The sequence below is a fragment of the Schistocerca americana genome, chromosome X, assembly GCF_021461395.2.
Source record: "Schistocerca americana isolate TAMUIC-IGC-003095 chromosome X, iqSchAmer2.1, whole genome shotgun sequence".
NCBI classification, from domain to species: domain Eukaryota; kingdom Metazoa; phylum Arthropoda; class Insecta; order Orthoptera; family Acrididae; genus Schistocerca; species Schistocerca americana.
In genome coordinates, this window is record NC_060130.1 from 219,166,788 (window position 1) to 219,179,125 (window position 12,338).

Here is a 12,338-nt window from a genome sequence, read left to right on the forward strand (position 1 = left end):
AGGACAAATGTAAGCATTTAGAGGCGTATATCACAAGGGATAAGATAGATACTGCCTACAGGAAAATTAAAGAGACCTTTGGAGAAAAGAGAACCACTTGTACGAATATCAAGAGCTCAGATGGCAACCCAGTTCTAAGCAAAGAAGGGAAAGCAGAAAGGTGGAAGGAGTATATAGAGGGTCTATACAAGGACAATGTTCTTGAGGACAATATTATGGAAATGAAAGAGGAGGTAGAGGAAGATGAAATGAGAGATATGAGACTGCGTGAAGAGTTAGACAGAGCACTGAAAGACCTAAGTCGAAACAAGGCCCCGGGAGTAGACAACATTTCATTAGAACTGCTGATAGCCTTGGGAGAGCCAGCCCTGGTGAGCAAGATGTATGAGACAGGCGAAATACCCTCAGACTTCAAGAAGAATATAATAACTCCAATCCCAAAGAATGTAGGTGTTGACAGATGTGAAAATTACCGAACTATCAGTGTAATAAGTCACAGCTGCAAAATACTAACACGAATTCTTTACAGACGAAATGAAAAACTGGTAGAAGCCGACCTCGAAGAAGATCAGTTTGGATTCCGTAGAAATGTTGGAACACGTGAGGCAATACTGACCCTACGACTTATCTTAGAAAATAGATTAAGGAAAGGCAAACCTACGTTTCTAGCATTTGTAGACTTATAGAAAGCTTTTGACAATGTTGACTGGAATACTCTCTTTCAAATTCTGAAGGTGGCAGGGTTAAAATACAGAGAGTGAAAGGCTATTTACAATTTGTACAGAAACCAGATGGCAATTATAAGAGTCGAGGGGCATGAAAGGGAAGCAGTGCTTGGAAAGGGGTGAGACAGGGTTGTAGCCTACCCCCGATGTTGTTCAATCTGTATACTGAGCACGCAGTAAAGGAAACAATTGAAAAATTCGGAGTAGGAATTAAAATCCATGGAGAAGAAGTAAAAACTTTGAGGTTCGCCGATGACATTGTAATTCTGTCAGAGGCAGCAAAGGACCTGGGAGAGCAGCTGAACGGAATGGACAGTGTCTCGAAAGGAGGATATATGATGAACATCAACAAAAGCAAAACGAGGATAATGGAATGTAGCCGAATTAAATCAGGTGATGTTGAGGGAATTAGATTAGGAAATGAGACGCTTAAAGTAGTAAAGGAGTTTTGCTATTTGGGGAGCAAAATAACTCATGATGGTCGAAGTAGTGAGGATATAAAATGTAGACTGGCAATGGCAAGGAAAGTATTTCTGAAGAAGAGAAATTTGTTAACATCGACTATAGATTTAAATGTCAGGAAGTCGTTTCTGAAAGTATTTGTGTGTGGAGTGTAGCCGTGTATGGAAGTGAAATATGAACGATAAATAGTTTAGACAAGAAGAGAATAGAAGCCTTCGAAATGTGGTGCTACAGAAGAATGCTGAAGATTAGATGGGTGGACCACATAACTGATGAGGAGGTACTGAGTAGAATTGGGGAGAAGAGAAATATGTGGCACAACTTGACTAGAAGAAGGGATCGGTTGGTAGGACATGTTCTGAGGCATCAAGCGATCACCAATTTAGTATTGGAGGGCAGCGTGGAGGGTAAAAATCGTAGATGGAGACCAAGAGATGAACACACTAAACAGATTCAGAAAGATGTAGGTTGCAGTAGGTACTGGGAGATGAAGAAGCTTGCACAGGATAGAGTAGCATGGAGAGCTGCACCAGTCTCGGGACTGAAGACCACAGAAACAACAACAACAGCTTCAAAATTGCTTTCAGTTGTTCAGAATACAAGAACAGAAAGGCTATTTTAGTCGATGTTACAAGGTCACATCAGTCAGTCATGCAGATAGTTGCCCCTCCAACTGCTGCCTCTCTTCAGGAACCACATGATTTTCTGGCCTCTCCATTGTGGGTGCACTTATTGTAAGGCTATCCGTATTTGTTAAGGCACGCAAGCCATCACAACTTGACAGAGTTCGTCCTTTTTGGAGCGTAAATTTACAGTTACAAGTACTATTACAGTTTTCACTCAAATTTCACAAATGCTCGATATGCACTCCATTTGAACTATGAGAACCATCCCAGATGATAGTTAAACTTTTATCATACTTTGACGAGCATGTCTGGAGTGAGCATTAATTATTGATTCCATCAAGTATCGCAGATATCACAAATATGTTAGCGAAGGAGCGGCACGAAGATAAAGTCTTCCACAAATCAGAAAAAAATCACAGTGGTATCAAGTGACCTTGCCGGTTAATGGTGCAACGCGACGCCCGTAGTCCACTTATGACAGTTTCCGTGGCATATTATCTTTGATTTTTTCTTAATCATGCAAGAGCCAATGCCACTGAGTGCTCTATCTTGTTAAAAATAAAATTTCTGGCACATACCCACAATTATGTAAGAAGTGAGATCCCCAACATATACGCTACCACACAACACACGATGTTTCAGTACGCATATTACAGTAGAACTTCGATTATCCGACCTTCGTTTAACCGACTCCTCAGATTATCTGATTTTGTGTCCGAACGTTCGTCAGCGGTCGAACAGTGTGCCATCGTTATCGATCGATTTTAGTGCTGTCACAACAGGTATCCATCTGAGTCACGCTCTTCATGCATGCTGATTTGACAAACTCCAGTACTGCCGGAGTGTTCGCCTTACGGTACTCTTCGATCTCCTGCTTTATGTGTTTGCTTTTAAGTTTATCACTGTATTGCACTTAATCTTTAAGTTACAGTGTAATATTACACAGTTTTTTAAGTTGTGATTAAGAGCTATAAGGGATTCTGAAAGACTAAAAATGGCTCCAAGTCAGAAAAGGAAAAATGTTGTGTGCACATTGGAACAGAAACTAAGGGTTCTGCAAAGACCTGACAGAGGTGAGTCAGCTACTAAATTAGCCTCTGAAATTGGTGTTGGACTGGCAACCATTAAAAACTGGAAGAAGAAAAGAAAAAATATTGAAGCTTTTTCGTCAACCATAGATGGTGAAAATGCTTTGAAAAACTAGAAAAGCATTGCAAAAACCAATACTTTGCTCTTGGATGGCGCTAAGTGTGTTTGGTTATCTCAGAAAAGACATAAGGTAAACTCAGTTTCATTCATTTGCACCAAAAACTGAGGGACGAAGAAGACGAATTCCAGACAAGTGAAGGCTGGCTTCAGAGTTGGAAAAATCGTCATGGCGTAAGGCAAATTGCTATTTCTGGTGAAAACCTTTCTACTTATGATGATGCACCTAGGGAGTTTGTTGAAAAATTGGAAAAAAATAGTTTCAGAAAAGAAACTGGTAGCTGATCACATATACAGAATTGAGGAGACCGGGCTAAAGTATAAAATGCTTCCCCAAGAAACCCTTGCCTCAAAGAATAAAACAGTCACAGGCACGAAACTGACAAAGAAAAGACTGACCATTGCAACATGTTACAGCACTAGAGTCACTACCGTTGTTTGTACTAGGCAAATCTAAGAAACAAAGAGCCTCCTAAAACATAAACATGGCAGCACTTGCTATTGATTTCAAGCTTCAAACAAGTGCTTGGATGAATCGTAATTTGTGTAAAGAACTGTTTTTTGATCCATTAGTTCCGGTTGCTAGTAATACTTGAAATAAAAAAACCTACCATCCTGTGAAATTTCATTACTAGACAATGCCCCGGGCCGCCCCTCTGAGGAAATGCATCATAACTTTGTAGAGAAAACAGAAGAGTTAGTAGTAGTAAGTAGTACTTTCCTATGGGACCAAACTGCTGACGTCATCGGTCCACAGGCTTACACACAACTTAATCTAGCTTGAACTAACTTACGCTAAGGACAACACGCACACCCATGCCCGAGGGAGGACTCGAACCTCCGATGGAGGGAGCCGCGCGAACCATGTCAAGGTGCCTCAAACCACGCGGTTACACCGCGCGGCCAAACAGAAGAGGGTTCTGATCTTTTTGAGGCAATGAAAAGCCTCAATATAAATGATACAACTTACACAGTTGCTCAAGCTTGCAAAGAACATAAGAAAACAACTCTAAAAAAATCATGGAAGAATTTTCCTCCTAGCCTAAAACAAGAGCAAGGACTTCCAGACTAATGAATCAGACAGTCCTGCTTTAGTCACTGATTTTCAAACTCATTTGGATGATATCCAGCATACTGATGTAAAGGAATGGCTAACAGAAGGTGACGTTGCTGCTGTTACCAACTAAGAACTTGAAGATGATCAGATCATCGATCCTGTTTTGCTGCAGTATAGTGTTGAGGAAGGGGTGTCAGATAACGAAGAAATGGAAGAAGACGAACAGATTAGCCACTGTGCAGCAAAGGATGCGTTCGAGACCGCCCTCAAATATTAGGAATGAGAGCCCACAGCAACAGCTGTGGACGTATCATCTGCAAAGAAATGGCGTGATGTAGCCGTAAAGTCAAGGTTTAAGAAGTTAAATAAAAACAAAAAGTTTAAAAAAGTGTAAAACAGGTCTACAGTGCCTAAAGTTTTCGGTTTTCCTTCTTTTGATTGGAAGTGTATTTTTTTTTACTTATTTGTAGTTTATTATATCGTTTTGAGCTGTAAACGACCTGTTTCATTTTACTCTGATTGTCCGACCTTTCAGGCGTTCCGACCACCACCTGGTTTCCAAAGCGACGGTTAATCGAGGTTCTACTGTAATATCCACATGAATTTTTCAAAACCAGTTTTCGTTGTTGTGTTGTCAACCTTTATCCCCAGTAAAAGTATCTGTCAAAATGCAGGCGCCAGTACGGCTATTAGTAGTGTGAAAGCCGACTGCATCTAGTGGCAGTAGTGAGAATTAACAAAGAGTTGCACACCGTGATGAGAATATGCTGTAAGGCACTAGCACCTGGTGACACAGATTGTAAATACTTAAATACCTACCCCACTGTATTTCATATACTATTTGTTCATAACCGAGATGTTTAGTATCGAAATTATGTTATATATAAAACAAACAATTAATTGGTATTTTTCAAATATGCATGTAATTAACGAGAGATTAGCTGCTGTATGGATATAGCCGTTACGACAGTTAGGGGATTTACCAACAGTCTTTGTAAAGAGTCACCAGTGTGACACCTTTGCGAGCTGACGAAGTGTGTAAAAATACTACTTTTAAAATCGACGATCATGTAGCAGCTGTGTACCGTCGTTATGGGGTATACCGAGAGAGGTGGCACAGTAGTTAGCACACTGGACTCACACTCGGGAGGACGACAGTTCCAATCCGCGTCTGGTCATCCTGATTTGGGTCTTCCGTGATTCACCTAAATCGCTTCGGCAAATGCCGGGATGGTTCCTTTGAAAGGGCACGGCCGATTTCTTTCCCCATCTTGCCTTAATCCGAGGTTGTGCTCCGTCCCTAATGACCTCTCAGTCGAGGGGAATTACAACAAGAATCTCCTCTTCCTCCTCCGTTATGGGATGTATTGTAACTACACGGTGTTCGGGAATTCCCGTAGCAAAGTTCTAGGACTTGTAGAACGGAGTGAGCACATAATATTTTCAATAAGAACTCATGTTCAGAAACATACCGTTTCTTTCGCACGACGGTTTCAATTCAGATACGTAAAAGCGTCCACGTCTGCTGAGGGAAAGAGGAAGGTCTCAGAGCCCGCATCTCGTGGTCGTGCGGTAGCGTTCTCGCTTCCCACGCCCGGGTTCCCGGGTTCGATTCCCGGCGGGGTCAGGGATTTTCTCTGCCTCGTGATGGCTGGGTGTTGTGTGATGTCCTTAGGTTAGTTAGGTTTAAGTAGTTCTAAGTTCTAGGGGACTGATGACCTAAGATGTTAAGTCCCATAGTGCTCAGAGCCATTTGAACCATTTTTTTTTTTTTAAGTCTCAGAGCTGCTTGTCCTAGTATGCAGTATGGTAGACAGGATGAAGTGTACTACTACTTGTGAAGCCGTGTGCAAAGTTCAGTTTATAAGACTCCTGAAAAAATAGAGGAAGATCTGCTGGCACGAGTTCCGGCACCTGCTCTTTAAACTGAAGACACACCAAGTGGGTTGGAGAGTGTGTACCAGAATATGCTTCGGAGGTACCGTGTCTGTAACAACGTTGAAGGTCGCCAGATAGAGCCGCTGTTGTAATGCTTCAGTATTGTTCTGTACGTATATGATGATGGGACCTGTCTGTTTTGGAATAATGTAAAGATGTAATGTTTAATATTTGACACAATGAAGTGTGCGTAAGTGATAAATGGATCTTTCGTTATGTTTCCTTTCGAATTGTTAACTAATAATTATAGTGGGCCACGCCTAATTCAATTCTTCAGGCAGAAGTGGATGAGTTAAACTTTTGACTTGAAACCGTCGTAGAACGGAAACGATACGTTCCCGGACGTGGGTTCATATTCAAAATACTATGTAATCACTCTCCTTTACAAGTCGTAGAAGTTTGTAACAGGAATTTCCGAACATCCTGTATATCTGCAAATACACACAGGTGTCCAAAATTAAAGCAACAATCATAAATTTTGCAAGGTTGTGTTTATTTTGCCACAAAACAGTATAAACTTGTGATAGTAAAGTAGGAACAATGTAAAGAATACAGAATGTACGCAACTGCAACATGCATAACGTTAGACAAAAACATTCTTCGTTTTCTCCAACTTAAAGGATTTGCACACAAATTCTGACAACTGATTAATGTGGTCAGTATGAGGTGTGACCACATCTGGCAGCAATAGGGGCTTGAAATCGAGGGGGAATACTGTGAATGATGTGATCAATCTCGTATTGAGGCAATAAGCCCAATTTTTCTGCAGAACAATTCGCAGGTCTTAGCGAATGGTTGGTGAATGGTGACGTGATGGAACCCGTCTCCCTACTGCACGCCAGACATGCTCTATGGGATTCAAATTGGGAGAACGATCAAGCCACGTCATGCGTGCAGCATCTTCTGTTTCCAAGAAAACATCAACCACCTGTGCTCTATGAGGTCGAGCATTGTCGTCTATCAGTACGAAGAATGCGCCCACCAGTACCTAGTGACAACCGCACATGAGGTCCCAAGATCTCGCCACAATACATGACAGCAGTTAAACCGTGCTGATTCACCGTACAACTTCGAGCTGTCAATATAATCCCTGGTTCCTTCAGATGTAAATCAATCGAGAATCACTCTCCAGACGAAATCGGGACTCAGTTGCGAAAAGGACATTGGCCATTGTTCGAAAGTCCAGGTGGCATATTGACAAATCCACTCTAAACGTTATGAAGAAGATATCTGCTCTTTCGGACATGTCCGAAAGAACAGATGCACACGCATTGCCCGAACTCTTACGGGACTCGGTAAGATTGTCTGCCGCGAGTAATGAGTGTCATGGGCAGGGGCACTACGAATGTAGTGTGTGGACATTAAAGTTGGGAATGTGGGTCTCACGGGGAGCGTGCAAGGGTTAAGTCCCTGCAGTCGCACTATCCTCTGTGCCCTCGGTGGCTCAGATGGATAGAGCGTCTGCCATGTAAGCAGGATATCCCGGGGTCGAGTCCCGGTCGGGGCACACAGTTTCAACAATCCCCTTTGTTGTATATCAACGCCTATCACCAACTTAGTGTCTTGATTTAATTATCATTTCGCTCTAAACGTTCCGATCTGCGAAGACGCATCAGAGGTACATATCGAGGAGGTCTGTGCCGAAGCCTTCTCTACACCACGTCGATACAACACGTCCAGTGGATGCTGCGAGGTCAGATGCCCGATGCCTTGCAGTACTAAAGCGGTATCGTTGTGCCCTTACGGCCAAAGAACAGTCCACTCTTTCTGATGTTAACGTGGTCGGCCCTGCCCTGGTCTTCGGGATACAGCTTCAGGCTCTATAGAATGTCGCCACGTTTGAGAAATAACAGAACGATTCACACTAAGCCACCGGGCCACATCAGTTTGCAACTGTCCTATGGCCTTCCACCATAGACAGTCTGGTACCATATTTCTCTGTGCCATACTGCACCGACTGTGACTGTACACACAACGACTGCGGATGTGTGACCACCCAGCAAACACTACACTGTTTGATAGGTGCCCTGACGTCATCGTCGGCACAGTTGTCCGTTGTCTGGAATGCCATCTTCCGTGAAGAACACGATAGTACTGATGTCTGTTGACATTTTGTGTAATTATATCGCGAATTAGACACAGAACGGAGAAAGAGCCGTTTGTTGCTTTGCTTTTGGACACCAGTGTGGTTAAAAGTTAGGCTTGTGACCGTAAAACAGACACCGTAACTCATTTTGTGAATGGTAGCTGGATATTTACACAAAGGAAAGAGTAGCTCATGTGGATTACCAGCTGTTGCATGGAGCCGAATATTTAATTGTCTACAGCTGTGGAAAGTTACGTATCATTTATATCGAAGGCAATGTAACTGCTGACTGAAGTAACAACAGACTTAAGTATTTGTATTACTAGTGCTGTGAAATCGGTTCTCAGGAAGGTATTAAGCAAAGTTAAGCTTTTGCTCCGTAAAGCCGATCTCTTTCAAGTGTGGTGATTTTATTTGAGTAATTATCTGTTTGAACATTGCAGTTGGTCTTGCATGTTTCATTACGTAAGCAGCCTATCTCTGTCAAGTGTGGTGCTTTTATTTGAGTAGTTATCTGTTTGAACGTTGTAATTGGTCTCACATGTTTCATTACGTAAGTACTGTGTGTGAGTAATTATCTGTTTGAACATTGCAGTTGGTCTTGCATGTTTCATTAAGTAAGCAGCCTATCTCTGTCAAGTGTGGTGCTTTTATTTGAGTAGTTATCTGTTTGAACGTTGTAATTGGTCTTACATGTTTCATTACGTAAGTACCGAGTGTATGTTGAACCTATGTTCCATGTGCTCCTAAAGTAAGAAGCTGGTGCAAGCTTGACTTGATATATTCTGTAATCAACAAATGCAGCGTATTTATACAGAGTGAGTTTTTCCACCGTGTACAAACTCTAGGGATTGATCGATGAGAGGATATGAAACAAAAAAGGTCTACTGAACTTACGTCCGGAAATGCATGGTTTCCATGCTAGAGGTCATTATTCAACCGTACTTTGTTACAGAGATTGTGATCTAATAAGCAGTGTACCGTGCAGCCACAGTTGCAGTATGCACTGTTTCCTTTTAGAGGGAGGTACTGCTCCTCATAAGTCAGGCCCTAGCGCCCTCTCCTGCCATTGTCATTGGTAATGTTGTGTCCAATTCATTTCCATTGCTGAGCCACCTTGTAGTGGATGTGATACAGCGTTGTACACAATTGATCCGTATTCGAATCGAGAGCTTCCCGACATGGTGTTTACTTACGGAAAGGCAAATGGGAAGGGGCGTGGGGCAGCAAGGTTGTATCAGGAGACCAAGCCTCGCCGAAAACAAGCACAACATTCAATGTTTGCAACAGTGTTTCAGCGTTTGTCTGGGACAGGGTTGTTTCAAAAAGTTGGAATACATTAAGGACGTACCCGAAGTGTTCGGACACCAGGCTTGGAGAAAAATGTGATTAATGCCGTGGAAGGTAACCGCCGTGTCAGTACCTGGCAGCTGGCCCGCCAGTACATGGTAAGCCACATGATCGTGTGGAACATTCTCCATGACAAATGTTACTACCCTTATCACTCACAGCGTGTGCAAGGATTACTAGAGACAGACTTCCCACATCGGGAGCAGTTTCGTCACTGGTTTCTTGACCAGGTAACGACGATTCCGGTATTTGAGTCATCCACCCGCTCCACAGATGAGGCCACCTTTATGCGGAGTGATATCTTCAACTTCCAGAACAGTCAGCTTTGGGAGAGTATGCAGAGCCCCATGGTATGGTGACAACGAATCATCACCATCGGTGCAGCCGGAATGTGTGGGCCGGGATAATTGGGGACAGTATTTTGAGACCAGTCTTCCTTCCACGTTGCCTAACAGGCTGGGTCTAATAGCGTTTCTTGTGGTTGCCTTTGGCTCCCCTGCTGGAAGAAGTGCCATTGATGATTCGAAGGCTTATGTGGCTGCTACATGATGGTGCTCCAGCCCACTTCGCAGTTAACGTCCGGACGCATCTCAATTGTGTCTTCCCTGGTCTATGGATCGGAGGAGGGGGTCCAGTTGCATGGCCTGTTCATTCACTGGATATCAACCCGTGCAATTTCTTGTATCTCAGAGGTATCGTGTATGCAGAGCCCATTCCAGATGTGGAGACACTGGAGCAGCGTATTCATGCTGGGCTTGACAGTGTTTGGATGCAGTCTGGCCGATGTGAACGTGTGAGACAGAACATGCTACGGAGCCATTTTCAACACATACTTTAACTGTGGCTGCGGGTTACAGCGCGTATTACACCGCAGACTCTGTGAGAATGTATGATTGAATAAATGGTCTCTAGCCTGGAAACTATGCGTTTATGGACATAAGTTCATTAGACCTTTTCTGTTCCGTATCCTCTCATCGAACAACCACTAGAGTTTGCACATGATGGAAAAAATCACCCTGTATGCATAATGAATACGTACTATATTAAAAATACCAATTGTTATGCAATATACCTTCTGATGTCAGCTGCACTGTAAGCTGCCAAATTCATTGCAAATTAGAAGAATCATTGTAGTGAGTAGTGAGTAAAGTCCACTGAGAACTGTATACTCACTGCATGAGAAGAAATTAAAGTTGTATTCGGCACAATGACATTTTAAGCCAGAATGGCAATGTGTTGGTTAGATCCACCTCTCTGGTGATTATATATTACGTACAGCCATGTAAGTGTTTGGAACCAGCACAAGTCCTCACCCAACATAAACTGCAGTACCACAATTATGACCTGAAACCAACAAGTACCAGGTAGCAGTCACTGCGGACCTCTTTGCTTTCAGAGCCACAGAAGATCCAGCAAAGGCTTGCAATACGGGGGATACATAGTCAACACTATACACCAAATGAAAACAGCCAGTCAGCAGAAAGGCAATGAGTTTGATAACTAACGAGTTTTTCCTGTTCCCATAGTGGAGTGACCTAAATGTAGGAGATATCTGTTAGTTGTAGACCCTATTTCACATGTAAAAGGAGATAAAGTTCTGAAGGAGAGCTTTTGGGTGGAACCTGTGCTTTTGGTGCCAGGGGCATTTTCCACAGCTCCAAAACTTGTACAGCTAGTCCGACGTGCACCGAGAGTGATGGGAATCATGTAATTGTATGAAACCCGCCAGGTGCTCCTCCCAAGCATAAACACTGCAACGAATACCATTCTGCTAATTACCGAACATGCAGCTACTTTGTGCTTTACGGAAAACAAGGACAATATCCAGAGAAGACAACAGAAAGTAACTGCTGCCACGGACCTGCAGAGGAGCAAGCTCCTTCAACAACACAACTAACTGCTCCAGAGTAGTCATCTAGTGAGTCTAGGCGAAGTCTGCATTGTTGCAAAATTTCTCCTTATCCTATGATGTCAAGCACTGTTGCCATATTTTCTGTTGCGAGAATTTCATGATGGCGGAAAGGAGCAGCTTTTTCTGCTGAGAAATTCTAAATATTACATATCTGAATATGTCGGAAAAACGAGCACTTTTCAACCAACATGTTTTACCACCACTGTCATTATACTCTGCACATCTCAACATGTCGCATAAAAAAGCTGTCTATGAATGTTATTTGTATAGAGCTAGCTGAAGATGAATTTCTCCAGTAACACCTGAATACCTGTGACAAGGACAGTGCTGTGGTGAGCACGTTATCAAAATGTGAGTTCACATTGGTGTCAATTTTCGAAAATCTGCAGTACGACAGGAATGTGGTGACATCGGTTCGTGAATGGCGTCAATTGTGCGTCAGTTCAATGCAAATAACAGCACAGTTTAAAGATGATACTCAGTAACAGAATGTGTTAATGGGAAAATGAGCGATATGCAGTTGAAACATTTTTTGCAGATGCAAAGAGCTAAAACACCAAAAATATGTTGACGTATACACACTTCAAGAAATCAACATTTCGAAACTAGGTAAGAAACCCGTACTGTTCAGCACGTCTCGAAACCTAGTGGCAGCATTATGTATGCAAACTGTATGTAAACTGAATTTCTTTGGAGTTGGTGTGTCAAGAGCTTTCATACACAGCGTAAGCATTTGTGGCTCAGCACTTTGGCATGTATTGTCCTTCCGTATCAAATATATGTGGGCCCTCCGGAACTGTACCCAATGAAGCTACAAAACTACGTTAGTAAGTGATATTGGCCTAGTACCGAAGGGTACAAAAGCCTCCGAACTGCTTATATGGAACTCGGTTCATAGCTGTGACAATATGTTTGAATAAAGAAACTAGTTAATACAATTTACTAGTATATACTTTGATGGATGTTACTCTTTATT